The sequence below is a fragment of the Sciurus vulgaris genome (genome assembly GCF_902686455.1).
Source record: "Sciurus vulgaris genome assembly, chromosome: 10".
NCBI lineage: Eukaryota > Metazoa > Chordata > Mammalia > Rodentia > Sciuridae > Sciurus > Sciurus vulgaris.
The window spans coordinates 60,038,191-60,055,880 of record NC_136470.1 but is presented as its reverse complement, the minus strand read 5'-3'; the positions used below and the strand labels follow the sequence as shown (position 1 = coordinate 60,055,880).

The window sequence follows — 17,690 nt, the reverse complement described above, 5'->3', positions numbered from 1 at the left end:
ATGACAGTTGCCAGGCACTGTCCCCCACCATTTACCTTAATCAAAAAAGAAAAGAAAGCCAATAATGCAATAATGTACACGGATTGTTTTACATAATTTTTACAAACTGGCACTAGGTGCAGTGGCACATACCTATAATCCCAGAAATCTGGAAGGCTGAGGCAGGAGATTCTCAGGTTTAAGGCCAGCCTGAAATATTCAGTGAGACCCTGTCTCCAAATAAAATTTAAAAGAGCTGTGACATTATCAAGATGTAAATCTTGCCTGGTACGTTGGCACACGCCTGTAACCCCAGTGGCTCAGGAGGCTGAGGCAGGAGGATGAGGAGTTCAAAGCCAGCCTCAGCAAAAGTGAGGTGCTAAGCAACTCAATGAGACCCTGTCTCCAAATAAAATATAAAAAAGGGCAGGGGATGTGGCTCAGGGGTTACATGCCCCTGGGTTCAATTCCTGGTACCAAAAAAAAAAAAAAAACAGAGTTGTACATTCATTTCGTGTTTGTGTAATTTGACCTTCATTGTAACCTTGGAACCCAGGTAGTACTGCCCCCTCTCACAGATAAGAAAGTTGAGTGAACCAGCTTTGCAAGTTACAGAGAGAGAGAGAATATGTGACAAAAACAGAAATTTAAAGCAGATTTTTCTGGCTCTCAAACCAGGGACGTGGCTAAGTGGCAAAGTGCTTTCCTGTCATGAGAAATTGCCTAGTATGGATCCCCAGTACTGCAAATAAAATCAAACACAGGCCATGTGTGGCGTCATACCCCCCTAATCCCAGCTACTGGGGAGACTGAGACAGGAGAATCGCAAGATCAAAGACAGCCTGAGCAATTTAGCTGAGACCCTGTCTCAAAATTAAAACACAAAAAGAGGAGGCTAGCTGATAAAACAGGAGCTGAGGAGCTGGCATGTGAGCTGAAAGGGAGCAAGTCTTGAGGCTGTGGAATTCCAGACAGCAACAAGTGGGAGGCTGAGAAGGGAAAGCCTGGCGTGTGGGAGGAGCGGCTACAGTGACCGTGCCCTGAGGCAGGGTGAGTGAGTCAGAGCAGAGTGGCAGAGAGAATTCAAAGGGGCAGGCTAAAGACCATGTTAAATTAAATGCTTTATAATGCGTTTAGATTTTACTCTAAATTTTAATGGGATTTTCAGAATTCATTTTTTAAAATGTCTGGCACTCAAATGTTGAGCACTGACTTAATGGCAGGCATGGAGACCATTACACAGAATCAGCTGGTATCCAGAGTTGATATCGGTCCAGGGCCTCCCCAAGAGCACGGGCAACACCTGGGACTGCATGAAAAGGCAGAATCCCAGACTCTGCCCCAGACCCACTGAATCAGGATCTCTCTCTTGGGGCCAGAGGTATAACTCAGTGGTAGAGGACTTGCCTGGCCTGCACAAATCCCCAGATTGGAGATTCCCAACCTGGGTCGGGGTGGGTGAATGGATGGTTGGATGAAAAGATGGAAAGAAAGATCTGCATCTTAGTAAGTTCCCCCAGGTGATTCGGGAGCATCAGAAAGTTTGAGAAGTGCTACCTAAGTCAGGAGGTTTCTCAAATTTGGTTGCATTCTGGAAACCAATTTTAAAAAACAAAACCGAACAACAAAACAAAAAACTATTTTCTAGGTCACCCAGAAAGGCTGGAATAATGGTTCCTAGTACAACCTGATCATCAGGAATGTTGAAAGCCACTTCTGTTCCAGAGGTTGGAAGTCACTGTCCTGAAGCCACAGGGGGATGTGACTGACACTGTTTCTCAAGCTCAGCTGTGTTTCCATCCTCCATTTCTCTTTATTTCCCCCTTGTAGCAGTTCCCAGGGACTCCCTTGTTTTTCTTTCTTTGGTCACTGACAAAAGTACTTCTCTCCCCAGGGATTCTCAGGACTGACCTACTGAGAAAGGCAGACTTTTGGGGCCTGAAGACAAACACACTGGCTTTTAATGTTGTGTTAAAGGCCCTCTATTTGTCAAGAGCCTGTCAAATAAGCTAACGCTGATGTTACAAAATCCAGTGTGAGCGCTCCAGTCACACTGCCCCCACCCCAGGAGCGGAGACTGAACCCAGATGCGGGTGCTCTAACCCTGTGCTGCATTCCCCAGCCCTTTTTATTTTTAATTTTGAGATAGAATCTGGCTATATGGCCCAGGCTGTCCTTGAATTTAGGATGCTTCTGCCTCGATCTCCTGAGTTGCTGGGATCACAGGAGCACACCACGAGCAACTCAGCCAGTGACGTGCCTGTTTTTCTTTTCCAGTATTGGTCCCTTCACAGTGGACGGGAAAAGACTAGGTCACTAGTAGAACAAAGTAGAAAACAGACGGAAGCAGGAGGCACCCACCTCCGAGTTTGAATTTCTGGGCTTTCCCAGGCACCAGGTAAAAGTAAATTCAGCTTCAAATCTGGACCTGAATTAAGTCCCAAAGGTAAACGGGAAGAAATGAGTTTTGAGATACAGGGCAGAACATCTGACCAGCTCAGCCTGTAGAGCATGAGACCTATTATCTCAAGGTCAGGGGTTTGAGCCCCAAGTGGAATGTAAATCTTAGTTTTAATCTCAAATTTACAGAGATTGGTTATACCAAAATTTTCATCAGCTGACCCACCCCAGGTAAAATAAAGAAAGTATATTCTGGAAATTTAAAAATAAACAAACAAAAAAAACAGACTCAGGTGACTGGCGGCGGTACTGGCGGCAGCTGGAGGCGTAATAGGTCGGTCGTGGACTTGGAGAAGTTCGGCGGTGGCGCCTGCAGTTACTTTGACAGCAGGAGCGGGCCGGGGCTTGTCGCTCACCATGCCGACGGTGGAGGAGCTTTACCGCAACTGTGACATCCTAGCCAATGCCACCGGGCAAGTGGGCCAGCATAAAAATGCCTAACAAGTGCTACTAGATGGCGTGAAAGGCGGTACAAAGGAAAACGATTGCTGGCTGCTCAGTTTATTCCTAAATTCTTTAAGCATTTTTCAGAATTGGCTGATTCTGCGATCAATGCCCAGTTCGACCTCTGTGAGGATGAAGACGTGACAATTTGCAGCCAAGCAATTAGAGTTGCCTCAGTTTGCCACTGGAGAAAATCTTCCCAGAGTGGCAGATATACTAATCCAATATTTGCAGACAGATGACTCTGCAGAATTTAACTTGGTAAACAATGCCCTATTAAGTACATTTAAGATGGATGCAAAAGGAACTTTAGGTGGCTTGTTTAGCCAAATACTTCAAGGAGAGGACATTGTTAGAGAACAAGCAAGTAAATTCCTTTCTACAAAACTCAAGACTTTACCAGAGGGAGTCTTAACAAAGGAAGTAGAGGAGCTTATCTTAACGAATCTAAAAAGGTCTTGGAAGATGTGACTGGTGAAGAATTTGTTCTGTTCATGAAGATACTATGTGGGTTAAAAAGCTTACGGACAGTGAGTGGAAGACAGCAATGGGTCTAGCAGGTGGCTGAACAGGCTGACCTAGAACAGACCTTCAACCCCTCAGATCCTGACTGTGTGGATAGAGTCTTACAGTGCACGCGGCAGGCAGTACTCCTTTTCTCTAAAAATGTCTACTCCACAAGATTTGTGACTTATTTCTGTGAGTAAGTTCTCCCTAACCTCAGTACATTGACTACCCCTGTGGAGGGTCTGGATATATAGTTAGAGGTATTAAAATTGTTGGTGGAGATGAGTTCATTTAGTAGTGATATGGAGAAGCTAGAAACAAATTTAAGAAAACTGTTTGATATAAGTTATTGGAATACATGTCTCTCCCTCCAGAAGAAGCAGAAAATGGGGAGAATACTGGTAATGAAGAATCCAGGCTGCAATTCAGTTATGTGGAATGTTTGTTGTACAGTTTTCATCAGTTGGGCCGAAAACTTCCAGATTTCTTAACAGCCAAACTGAATGCCGAAAAACTCAGATTTCAAAATCAGGCTGCAGTACTTTGCACGGGGCCTGCAGGTTTATATCAGACAACTTGGCTTGGCTCTCCAGGGTAAAACAGGCAAGGCCTAAAATCAGAAGAGAATAAGATTAAAGTTGTTGCATTGAAAATAACAAACAATATCAATGTTTTAATCAAGTATCTCTTCCACATTCCTCCTTCATGTAAGAACACAGTAACAGTATCCTGGAAACCTGTACAGAGGTTGAGATTGGGCAAAAGAGAGCCTGCAAAGATACAACTTCAGATTCACTGCCCAAGAAATCTCCAGAAGGATCAAAAAGGGATGCCAGGCAGATTTATAACCGCCCCCAGTGGGAAATATAGCAGCTATTTGGGCAACTTTAATTATGAGCAGAGAGGAGCCTTCAGGGGAAGTAGAGGTGGCCGAGGTTGGAGAACACGAGGAAATCGTAGTCGAGGAAGACTCTACTGAGTAAGATTTCACATTCTGCAGCATTGTCATGAGCTTAATACACTTAAATTCTACTATTCATTGGATTGCCAGGGATGTCCCTTTAAAGGACTGCTGACTTCAGCTAAAAACTTAATGTTCTTTATACCTTTGTACGTATGATCTACTTTTGTAACAGACCATGGTTGTGTCCAAGATAAAACCTCAGTAATATTTTTGGATGCTTTGTCCACAATCTTGACTTGTTTTTCCAATATCATCATTATTCAGACTTCATATTGTGAATCTTTTTTGCTTTTAAACATCTTGATAACTTGTTATTGAGAGCTCTTGAGTCTAAAATGTAATGAAATTCAGTTTCGTTCTGATATCTGGTAAAGATCATCAGTTTTGAAAGGTTACTGATTTTCCTCTCCCCATAGTTTTTTGCCCAATAGATGGAGAAGAGAATGGTCAATCTTGACATTTTTTCATTTTTTTTAATAAAGTTGCTAGGCAGTGGTGCAGCATTTCCACCTACTGTCATGAACACAAAATACTTACCAGTTTTCTTAAAATGTAGAAATGATAATACATTTTAGGAAGTAAGTTGCCTTGCATTGCCTACACTTTACTCTTCTCCATGTATTGAGATACACCTTTGGAACATGGGCTCTTTCTGTTCAAATAGAAATATGTGTGTATAATGTATGTGTATGTGTGTACATATATGCATGCCGCAAAACTGAGTACACAACAAATCAATACTTTAAATTCCAGGGATGGGTAGTCTTTGACATAGGGATTATCTTTTTGAGGCTAAATTCACAATTCACTTATTATCTAGGGTTTTGCTTCCAGTAGAGAGGAATTTTGAGTCAGTTGCACTTACACGATTATTGTTATTTAAAACTAAAAATAAAGGCTGTATATTCAAACAGGGAGATCCCTGTTGGTGAAATACAGTCAAATGTGATGTACATACAGATTTTCACAGAATGAGATAGTATAATTTAGGATTTAGAGATTTAATAATCAGGGCTACCGAGGAAAAAATTACTTGATAACACAGTACTAATAAGTAAGGGATGCTCTCTTGGTTTGCTTTTGCCACTTTCAAGATTTTAACCTCTCAGGTTATTAACCAAATTATTGTATAAGTTAACTAATGGAATCTTTAGGTGTGAGATGGGAGGTGTGTGGAGTGTCTAATGTCATGGGCATTTTTAATAGCCTAGACCCTTTGCTCTGCATTTGAACGTTGCATATATTTTTGTTCCTCAGTTAATCTTCCCTTCCCAAGTTTGCTATTCAAATCAAATGCCACAATGACGTTTCTAGTAGTTTGATATATTTTTTGAGGACTAGTTCGTGATTCTAATGCAGGTGTCTTTGTTACCATTATTTCTACACTGGGAAAAAAGCAAAACCCCTGTGTTAGAAGTAGGGCATATGTTTATGGGGAAAGTATTTTTTAAAAGGCTAGAATGATAAAAGTGAGCATTAAGAAGTTGATCAGCTTTACTGTGGAGTGGTGACAATAATCTAAACATTCCAAAGACTGAACGGGACCTAAGTTCCCTTGGAATCTGAACAGACATAGGAACACGGAATTGCCATTTGAAAATTAACCAGCTGGTCTGGACCTCAGAGACAGATCAGACAGCGGCCTAAAGCCATTTCAAGGACAAACCCTATTGGAAATACAGCTATATAAATTTGAACATTAAGTATACTTTTTCCTTCTCTTTTTTAAAGTATATCTGTAAACTCAAAGCTGAGCAGAAGTGACTTGACTTTCTCAGTTTTGATACTGAGTTGACTGGGTTCCTTCCCTCACCACCTCATTGTTCTCCTTCCCATTCCTAAGACAGTAGATCACAACTTAGGGGTTCTTTTTGCTTCATAACTCTGAATGAAAAACTACATGCCATGAATTTTTTTTTTTCTTTTGCAAGTCACCTGTTTATCACCTTATTTAAATGTAAATGTTCCCTTATGCTTTAGAAATAAATTTCCTTTAAAAAAAAAAAAAAAAAACAGACTCAGCAGCCTATTATTGTAATTGCAGAAAGCTGAGGCAGGAGGATTTCTAAATCTGAGGTATACTTGAACAATAGCTAGAACCTGTCTTAAAACAATTAGCTTTTCTTTTCTTTCTTTTTTTTTTTTCCTTTTAGGTGCAGTACTAGGGATTAAACCCAAGCATGCTTTACCACTTAGCTACGTCCCCATCTTTTTTTTTTTTTTTTTTTTTAATTTTGAGACAAGCTCCTACTCAGTTGCTCAGACTGGGCTCGAACTTGGGATTCTCCTGTGTCAGCCTCTTCAGTAGTGCCTAGCCATAAAAAAAAAAAACTCCATTAATAAAGTAGAGTAAAGTGATTTCTTTTCACATTAAACTTCTGATTTGGGGGTGAAATGGTGTAAGGGGGGAGAAAAGGAGACTTTCCAAATTGTCACGCCGTGATTTGTCATGCTGTGTTTTACACAGTACTGCAAAATATTTAGTTTAAATTGACTTTCTAAAATATATCATAATTTATTTAAGGGAAAGACTGAAGACAGCATTTGCTTTTCTTTAGGTTTTCTAAACTTTGAGCCTTAACAAGTATTTATTTTAAATCTGCAGCTTGACAGCTTGTAAGCAAAAGCATTGAAACTGTGCCTGAAGGATCAGAATAGAATGACGAATAACTTCATGCAAACACAAACCTCATTCAGAGCTAATCTAAAAATTATTGAACTGGGAGGGAATGTAAATTTAAGATGTATTTCCCTTATTTAAGGTAAATATTAATATTCACTATTCAAGGACCAGGGGTTTAGCTCACTGGTAGACTCTAAACTAGCATGTGTGAAACCCTGGATTCCATCCCCAATACCACAAAAATTAATACACACACCCACACATGCTGATCAGTGCTACAAAACAACTAACTAACATTTTATGAAATAGTTTTGCAATGCTAAATTGTAAAGAGGGCAAGGCATGGTGATGCACATCTGTAGTCCCAAGGACTCAGGAGGCTAAGGCAGGAGGATCTTGAGTTCAAAGCCAGCCTCAGCAATATAGTGAGGCCCTAAGCAACTTATCAAGAACTGTCTCAAAATAAAACATAAAAAGGACTGGAAATATGGCTCAGTGTTTAAGTACTCCTGGGTTCAATCCCCTATACCAAAATAAATGAATAAATTTTAAAGAGGAATTTGAAAGTGGGCTAGGGGTGAGGAATGAGTTGATCACAATTCCTCATCTTTTACAATGATAGTGTTATAATCTGACTTTTTCCTAATATTCAAACTATGGGGAAAAACATCTCACTTTTTGATTCCTTCAGGCAATATTCTTATGATGGCTTTGCGTCTGGGCCAAGAGTAATTGCAATTTATTTAGGAATGAAGCTCCGTTGTACTGTAGCATCTGGACCTCTGTAAAGGGGACTTGCTCATTTCAGCGGTCACATTGCCATCACAAGTACGTTCCCCATACTCTGGATTTAGCTCCTGTCGCAAGGATTTGTTAGCTTATCTACTATTTCTACTGTCATCTTGAGCATGCTTAATGCAATCAATAACTGCATTACAGGGGCATTGTATATTCTGTGCATTGCTCCTAACCAAGTTTATCCTGCCTTAAGGCCTTAGCACTGCTCTGTCCTCTGTTGAGAATGTTCTTGCCTCAGTTCTTCATGTAATTGGTACTGGCTCTTCAATTCTCCATTTATATGTTTTCTCCTCTGAGCACCTTCACGTAACCACCCAATCTAATCATTCCCTTAGACATTCTCCATCATTTCAGTCAGTGTTACGCTCCCCAGCACTGGGTCTGATTTGGTGGGGCTGTAGCTCCATGACAGAATACTTGCCTAGTATGCAAGAGTTCATGGGTCCAATGCCAGTACCATAAAAATAATTAAAATTAAAATTTTTTTAAATCGAATTGATTTTATTTCTTTATCTCTCATTCCACTGGAATGAAGCTGTCTCTTCTTGGATCCTCATCTGAACATTTCCAGCTGTATGCCCACTGTCTAGAATTGAATCTGGAACATGAATAGTGCTCCCTACCTTTCAACAACTGCAACCAAAAAAAAAAAGCCTGGAGATTTGACTTTATTACCAGATTCAGTTATAGCCAGGCATGGTGAGACTCAGGAGGCAGAGGCAGGAGGATTACAAGTTTGAGACCAGCCTTAGCAGCTAAGCAAAACCCTAAGCAACTTAGTGAGATACTGTCTCAAAATAAAAAATAAAAAGAGCTGAGGATGTGTCTCAGTAGTAAAGCACCTCTGTGTCTAATCCATAGTAACAAAAAGAAAAAGAAAACATTATGAATCCCTACATTTAATGCATCAAAGACCATAGAAATTTCTTGATCCGCAAAGTATGGTAGCACATGACTGTAACTTCAACTACCCAGGATACTGAGGCAGGATGATCACAACTTGACAGCCAGCCTGAGTGACTTAGTGAGACCCTGTCTCATAAATGAAACAAAAATAAAGATCTGAGGATATAGCTTAATAGTAGGGTGCTTGCCTAGCATGTGCAAAGCCTTAGGTTTAATCCCTGGAACTGCAAAAAAAAAATTCTTGTTCTATTTTTGCTTTCCAAGAGACTTGAAAATTGCAGTACTTTAATAATAAAACAACAAATATTGAAGTTGAATTGTAAAACATGAGGGTTTATTTTACCCCAAAGTCAAAGAATAACAAATAATAGGTCAGATCTTTCATACCATCATAATTTCTGTCACTCTCACTAAAATTCAGATTGAATTTATTGTCTCAGTAAGAAAGTCATATTGATACAGAACATAGAAAGGGGACCAAGAACAGAAATTTTGTTTTGGGGATTGAGCTTAATAGTAAAGCAATTGCCTGGCATGCATTAGGCCCTGGGCTTAACCTCCATTACTATAAATTAAAAATAAATAAATAAATAAAATATGGAAATCTTGACCCAAAAATATTCTAAAATTTTTGATAACTCATAGAACATTATACTAGCGAATTGATCACAAGGAAAAGTTTTATTATACTCATAGTCATGGTTCTATAATTGATTACCAACATAGTTCCCTGTTTTGTATTTGGGAAAATAACAAGTTTGTTTTGCCCTGCAATCTCTACTGATAGGTAAATCATAGAAATCTTAGAAGCAAAATAAATGTACTGTATTTTATACTGTAACTCATTGCAACGGAGTTAATACATCATTTAGGTTTTCTAGAAATTGACATCTCACATTCCGGATAGCTTCAATTCCAGCTGAATATTCCACATCTATATATAAGGGAAGGTTTTGTTTTTTTGTTTTTTTGTTTTTTTGTTTTAACTGTGTCTCATTTTCACATAGAACATAACTCATTTTTAACTCATTTTTGGCTATTCTGTTCCTACTCCTTGCAGAAAAATGAAGAGATCATCTGCTACTTGATCTCTTGCTTAGCTTGTTAGGTATTTAGTTTGACTTGAACATGCCAGATGTTATCCAGTTGGCAAAACAGCATTTTCTTTACCCATCTGTATGCAGATCTCTCCATTTAATTCTCCAGCTGTATTGCTCTCTGCCTCCTTGTAAATAACAATATTGAAATGTTTCCCAAGAAATGTACCACCAGTGTCCTCCACAAGGACCTTGAAGTCATCTGCCCTTGCCTTCCAGGCCCCCCTTGTTCTGCTCACATGCTATTAAAATCATTACAATTGCAATACTGACATCCCATCTGTTAGGATACGGCGGTTCTAAAGCTGACTAAGCCAACTGGGATTATCACTTCTCAATTCAGCTAGGCACCATGAAGAGCTTTAGCAAAAACGTTTACCTTTCTTAAAGAATGCACGTAGATGATTAATGCAAATTGAGAGCAGAGCAAACTATACCAGCTTTGATGAATGATGAAAGTACTTTTGTCTTAAAATTATTTTCTGAAGTCCCAAACCCTGTGGAAAGTATTTCAATTTTATTAACAAATGTTCTTATTATTTAGATAAGCTTGAAGTATATAAACCAAAGATGCTAGCAGCGCTCATCACTTTCAAAGAAATTGTCATCGTCATCATTATTTTGGTACTGGGGATTGAACTGAAGCCAAGGGTGCTTTATCATGAAGCTATCTCCACACACATTTTTATTTTTTATTTGAGATAGGGTCCCACTAAATTGCCAAGGCTGGCCTTGAACTTGTGATCCTCCTGCCTCAGTTTTCTGTGTTGGTGGGATGACAGGCGTGCACCACCATGCCTGGCTTCAAAGAAATAATTTAGGCAGCATCTTTGCTACTAGTTAATATCTCCTTCATAAATGCTCAAACTGAGAGGAAAAGAAAGCAAATAACTCCTGACTCAGTAAAACAGGATAGAAAAACATTTATTTATATAACAATGTAAACTAAATTCCATTGAGGGATTACTGTGTGTCAGAGATTTATATTCATCATCTCATTTAATTCTCATATGGATCCAAAGGTAAATACTGCTACTACTTCCATTTAACAGAAAAGAATCTGATAATTAATTTGTCAAATGCATAAACTGTGCAGAAAAGAGTATAAATAGAATATCGGGCTGCACAAAGTGATGCATGCCTATAATCCCAATGATTAGGAGGCTGAGGAAAAAGGATTACAAGTTCTAGGCCAGCCTCAGCAATTTAGCAAGTTCCCATTTCAAAATAAAAATAAATAAACAGGGCTGGGGATGTAGCTCCTGAGTAGAGTACAGATGCCTCATCTGGCTCTTTGGTCTATTGATTTTAGTTGGTTTGGTTCATGGGAACCCTGGCTAAGAAATATATTCCAGCTGGGGAGATAGCTCAGTCGGTAGAGTGTTTGCCTTGTAAGCACAAGGCCCTGGGTTCGATCCCCAGCACCAAAAAAAAAAAAAAAAAAAAAAAAAGAAATATATTCCAAACTCTTGTTATTATCCTCCTGATCATCACAATAGCAGGCTCTATTCTCTCAAAAAGTTTCAAATTCAGCCATGTATTGAAAGCCAAATAGACTCTGTTTGACTGGAAGTACAAAAACTAAGAAATGTTTGATCATGAGGACATTATATACTTCTGGTATCTGTGGAGACCAGAAGTTCAGAATGACAGTAACAGCAGCATTTGTTGTCTCAAGGCATTTCTGGGTGAAAGCCTGATAAAAGAACGAAATTGCTTGATAATAAATATAGGAGAGCTGGCTGTGCTGGTGCACACCTGTACTCCCATCAGAAGACAGAAGGATCACAACTGCCTGGCCAGCCTTGGTAACTTATTGAGACCCTGTCTCCATAATACATTTTTTAAAAACCGAGAGGGCTGGGGGTGAGGCTCAGTGGTAGAGTACCACTGGGTTCAATCCCCAGCACATAAAAAAATAAGAATAACATTATAGGAAGCAGGGCTGGCGGGCTCGGTGGGGGGTTAGCTCTGTGGTAGAGGGCTTTCCTAGCATGTGCAAAGCCCTGGGTTCAATCTCCAGTACTGAAAACAAAACAAAACAACAACTGTGTGTGTGTGTGTGTACATACACACATATATATGAGCAGACATGTTTGTTTGTTTTTGACGATATTTCCCCAGACTATGCTGAAAATCAAGATGTAATCACTCTAAATTTCACATCACCAAGCTGAAACAACTGTTTATCTTACTTCCAGGGAACTCAGGATTAGAGAGATAGAAGTCAAATTATCAGCCTATTTTATCAAATTTTCAAACCATTTGTATAGTTACTCTCTTCTGAATTCTTTTCTCCTCTGAAATTGTACAGGGTATTCTTGAACATTTATTTCTCCAAGTCATATTTAGAATAACAATTTATGTGTAGAAAAGCACCTGGAAGGTTACATATTAGTTATTAAATATGATTATTTCTGAGGAGTGGAATTAAAGTATTTTTTTGTACTTCCTACAATATACATATCTGTTTCTTGAAATTTGGGGTAGAAACAAATATTAGTTTAATAGTAAAAGTATAGTAAGGACTTAAATAAATAAATAGAACTACTGTGAGCAAAGACCTTAACAAAAATCTTTTATTTTTTTTTTACTTGGAAAAAAAAAATGTCAAATTAACAGGATTAGACACAATAGCCAAATTTCCCAAACTGACTGGTTTCAACTGGCATGAGAATGAAGTTACCTTTGCCTTAATTCTCATATAAAAGTAACCTTAGGAACCCTGTATTAATCCATCTGTTATTTTTCTGTTGTTCTGTCTCCTTGTTCCTACCTTACAAGAAAAGTAACTTTGAAATGACCAACCTGCTTTTTGTTCTTTCTTTTCTGTTTTCCTTCTGTTTTCTAGAAGACTGGCCTTTTCTGCTCAACCCATCTGAACATTTTTTTTAATTTATCTTTTAATTTTTTACAGACTACATTTTGATTCATTGTACACAAATGGGGTACATCATTTCATTTCTATGATTGTACACAATGTAGATTCATACCATTCGTGTAATCATACATGTACATAGGGTAATGATGTCTGTCTCATTCCACCATTTTTATTCCCCCCCTCATTTCCTTCTACATAATATAAAGTTCCCCCATTCTTCTCTCACTCCCAACCCCCAACTCCCATTAGATATCATTCTCCACTTATCAGGGAAAACATTCGGTCTTTGGTTTTTTGGGCTTGGCTTATTTCACTTAGCATGATGTTCTCCAATTCCATCCATTTATTTGCAAATGCCATAATATTATTCTTCTTTATGGCTGAATAGTATTCCATTGTATATATATATATACCAGAGTTTCTTTATGGGGAAAAAGGGATATTTACATTCCTGGTAGAGTTGCAAATTGGTGCAGCCACTCTCGAAAGGAGTGTGGAGAATCCACAGAAAACTTGGAATGGACCCAACTTTTGACCCAGTTATCCCACTCCTTGGTTTATACCGGAAGGACTTAAAATCAGTAGACTACAGTAACACAGCCACGTTAATGTTTATAGCAGCTCAGTTCACAATTGCTAAAGTGTGGAACCAACCTAGATGCCCATCTGAACATTTACTCTATTTTGTGGAATGTAGAATTGCTTATTTTAGAAAATAAAGCCAATAGACTCTGTGTGTGTGTGTGTGTGTGTGTGTGTGTGTGTGTGTGTGTGTATTGCTATTGTTGTTGTACTGGGAATTAAATGCGGAGGCTGTCTATCACTGAGTCACATCCCCCACCCCACCCCTTTTTTTTTTTTACTTTTTATTTTGAGACAGAGTCTCACTGAATTGCCCATCCTAACCTCTTTTTTTTTCTTTTTTTTTTTTTTTTTCGGTATAAAGGATTGAACCCAGGGACACTTAACCACTGAGCCACATCCCCAGTCAATTTTTATATTTTATTTAGAGATAGGATCTCACTGAGCTGCTTAGGACCTTGCTAAATTGCTGAGGTTGATTTTGAACTCGCCATCCTCCTGCCTCAGCCTACCAAACTGCTGGGATTACAACAGGTATGTGCCACTACACCCAGCCCAGCTAACCTCTAGCTTAACTTTTTTTTTTTTTTTTTTTTTTTTTTTTTTTTGGTACAGGGATCCAGGAGTTAAACCCATGGATTCTTAAACACTGCGCTACATCCTTGAACCTTTTAATTTTTTATTTTGAGCCAGGGTCTCATGAAGTTGCTTAGTGCCTCACTAAATTGCTGAGGCTGGTCTTGAACCTGCAATCCTCCTGCCTCAGCCTCCAGAGTACCTGGGATTACAAGTGAGCACCACCAGGTCTGACACATTCTACAAATCTTGTTCTTTAGTAGGGTGTCAGACCAGTTCTCTGACACATTTTGGAGTTTTTGTTAGCCCTGTGATGAAACTGATTCTGGGAATGAAGAAAGTATTCTCTGTCCATCTTTATTTTGTTTTCACCTCAACCTTAGAACAGCTGAGAAAGATGTTCTCACATCTCTTATCATTAGGTTTTTCTCCAATGGTAGCAAATGCTTCAAAACCACAAAAACAGGTCCACCAATGCCTTTGCCACTTGGGGTTGATGTTAGAGGGTAGGAAACAAGAGAGAAAAAGCCTGTGCTCGAAATCAATGCAGATTGAATTCTAGAGATGTTTTAACTTAGTATCACATTTGAAAAGGGAAACACTCAGGAATAAGGAAATTGCACAGTTGTAATTTTCAACCATAACACAGCATCAGCTACATTTTGCTTTCCTTTGAGATACTCAGATGAAAGGCAAGCTGGCATGAATGCAAAGTGTTATTACCTATCTTCTCTTTGAAGCTGTGGTTATTTAGTAATCATTCTCATTTAAGTTTGTCTTACTGTTCTATGCATGGTAATGCTTCTAGCTCAGGAGGAAAGCAATTCTTATCATAAAAGCCACCTTATTTCAGAGTGGGGTAAAATTTAAAGCCACAAGAAAGTGAATTATATTTAACAAGAGTTAAGGCTTTTGAGAAAAATGCAAACATGCTGCAGAATCAAATTACTCTGCTTTTATAAACTCTCACTCCTAAATTCCTTGGGATGGTTATCTGAAAAAAAAAAAAAAAACTCACATAATCACCTTTCTAGTCCCTGAGTCATTGGGATGACAGCGCTGAATGGACTCCAGGGGGCGCCATTCACATTACCCGTGTGTCCCCTAGAAGCACAACACACCCTCTCACCGTGGGTCTCCTGTGGAGGGTGGCCGGGAAGGGACAAGACAGGACGATGGTAAGAACATCAACAAGGAAGCTCTTTCAGGGGCAGGTGGCAAGAAATGATACCCTGAATGCTAATAGTAGCTGGGAGGGTGAGAAGAATCAGTGCTGAGAAACATTTCCTACACATTTCAATTTAGGAAACTTCAATGTTTCCTAAAATAAAATAATTCTTAAAATAGGAATGATTTCTTCACGTCCGATGGCGCATGACTAATTGTAACTACTCGGGAGGCCGAGGCAGGAAGATAGTACATTGAACACCATTTGGGGGCCTTACAAAATGCCAAAGGTTGTCTCCAAAAATACAAAGGGCTGGGGATACAAGTCAGCAGTAGAGTACCTCTGGTTTCAGTTTTCAGTACTGCAGAAAACACCACACACACACACACACACACCCCAATCTGTTGGATATGAAGACAAAAGTGTTCTCATACTGTTGTGAATCAATGAAATTATTCTGGACTGCCACTGAACTCTATAGAAATGTTAAGTAAGCCTAACTTTTGACGCAGGTCTGCAGAATCACACATCACAGAGAATCAGACACGTGCACAAACCTGCCTGGACACCACTTCTCCTACCAAGCCTCTCCAATTCCATCAAATATGAAGTGGTGGTGACAATAGAGTACAATCTTGTTTTGTCTTCTCAAAGTTCAAATGAATGATTTTGGAAGATTCATTGCCTGCAGAAAAACTAAAGGCCTCTTTAACTTGGCTCATTTTATTCAATTAAAACATTTGTAAGGAGCAGGGCACAGTGGCATGCCTGCAGTCCCAGCACTCGGGGAGACTGAAGCGGTAGCTTGCTCAAATCCAAGAGTTTGAAGCTGGCCTGGCAACACAGCCAGACCCATCTTTAAAATACAAAAGGACAAAAGAAAACCCAGATGGAATTCTCAGTGTTTCTCAAATCTGTATTCCTCTACAAAACTCTAACTGCAGCTGCTAACATGGATCCAACAGGTGCTGCTGGCAGGACACTATCTTAAACCCTGTGAATGAGGCTATTACTTTCATCCCCATTCCCCCACCCCATTTCACAGGTGAGGAAAGGAGAGGCCTGAAGCTGTTTGATCAGGTCAGGCCACTGAGAGAGGGGCACATGACTGTAGGTGCAGTCTGGCTTTGGAGTCTGTGCTTCTCGCTCCACCTGTAGTACATCCCCAGGCTCTTTTTGAGACAGGGTTTTGCCAAATTGTCCAAAGTAACTTCGAATTTCCAGTTCTCCTGTCTCATCTTCCAGAGTGGGACCATAGGCAGGCACCACCATTTCCAGCAGACTCTGCGATCTTAGGCAGTTGCTGCCACCAGCCTCTCCAGCGTACAACTGCCGGAGCTGCATAAATCATCTTCCTGTCAACTCCCATCCATCTCTCCTTTGTTCCCCTTATTGCAGTTGAGAGATCTTCACAAAATGCTTGAGTCAGCCTACCCTCATTCCCACCTTGAATTTTTCAATAGCTTCCCGTTGCTTTTAACCTAAAAAATCAAAAGGACTACCTATCCAAACCCTGATCACATCCTTCTTCCCTTTTCTCTGAGCTCCGTCCACAGGCTATTCTTTCAGTCCCTCAAAAGGGCGGGGCTGCCTCCGGAATGTGCACACATTCCCCCAGGCTGCTCCTTCCCTTTCCCCTTTCCCTAATCAGTTGGCTCAATAAGCCTCCTGCAGATCCCATACTCTTTTGGCTTCAGAACCCTGTTTTAAGCCTGGCGTGGTGGTGCACACCTGCAATCCATCAACTCAGGAGACTGAGGCAGGAGGATCATAAGTTCAAGGCCTGCTTTGACAAGTTAGTAAGACCCTGCCTAAAATAAAGTAAAATAAAATTGACTGGGCGTGGTGACACATGCCTGTAATCCCGTTAACTGAGGAGACTAGGCAGGAAGATCTCAAATTCAAGACCTGCCTCTGCAATTTAACTAGACCTTGTCTCAAACAACAACACAAATGTGGGGGCAGCTGGGGTGTAGCTCAGTGTTAGAGCACCCCTGGGTTCAATTCCCAGTACCAAAATCAAAAACAAATATGAATGAATGAATTAATTAATTAAATAAAACAAAAACATACTGTAGGATGCATCAAATCTAGGAAGATTTCCTGCTTTCCTTTACTCTCTTTCTTCTCCTTCTTTAATACAGAGATTAAAATTAAGGGCACTCTATCACTGGATTATACCCCAAGCTCCTCCCCACCCCGCTTTTTATTGAACTGGAAATTGAACCCTGCACTGCTCCACCACTGATCTACATCCTCAGCTCCCTTTTATTTTTTGAGACAAGTTCTTGCGAAGTTACCCAGCTGGCCTCAAACTTGCCATCTCCCTGCCTCAGCCTCCTGAGTAGCTGCAATCATAGGCATATAATGCTCGACCCAGCTTTGTATTCGTTGTGATTACATACATGTAAATAAGTATATTTTTAAAGCACATGAAAAAGCATTTGCTAATGCTATTAGTCATTGACACCATTGGCCATCTGTCCTCCCTCCCAGAGTGTAAACCCATGAGGCCAGTGTCCTTGCTGGGTTTTGTCCTGCACTGTCTCCCATGCTAAGCACAAAACAGCTCTGGATACATTTTTGTTCAATATGTAAGTAGAAGATTCAATTATGAATATTTTTTGAACCTAGGACAGATAGAACTTTGGGTGTTGGAACAATAATAAAGTAGTAAACAGTCTTTCTTTTTTTTTTTTTTTTTT

The 17,690-nt window shown here is 39.7% G+C and overlaps 1 pseudogene across 1 annotated transcript; it reads left to right on the top strand.

Annotated features, from left to right (window-relative positions):
* The first annotated feature begins 2,796 nt into the window (after positions 1 to 2,796).
* On the top strand, positions 2,797 to 4,823 carry LOC306670907 (apoptosis inhibitor 5-like; annotated as a pseudogene). The gene is made up of 2 exons: positions 2,797 to 3,163; positions 3,649 to 4,823. The product of its transcript is annotated as an apoptosis inhibitor 5-like (transcript).
* The last annotated feature ends 12,867 nt before the right edge of the window (positions 4,824 to 17,690 follow it).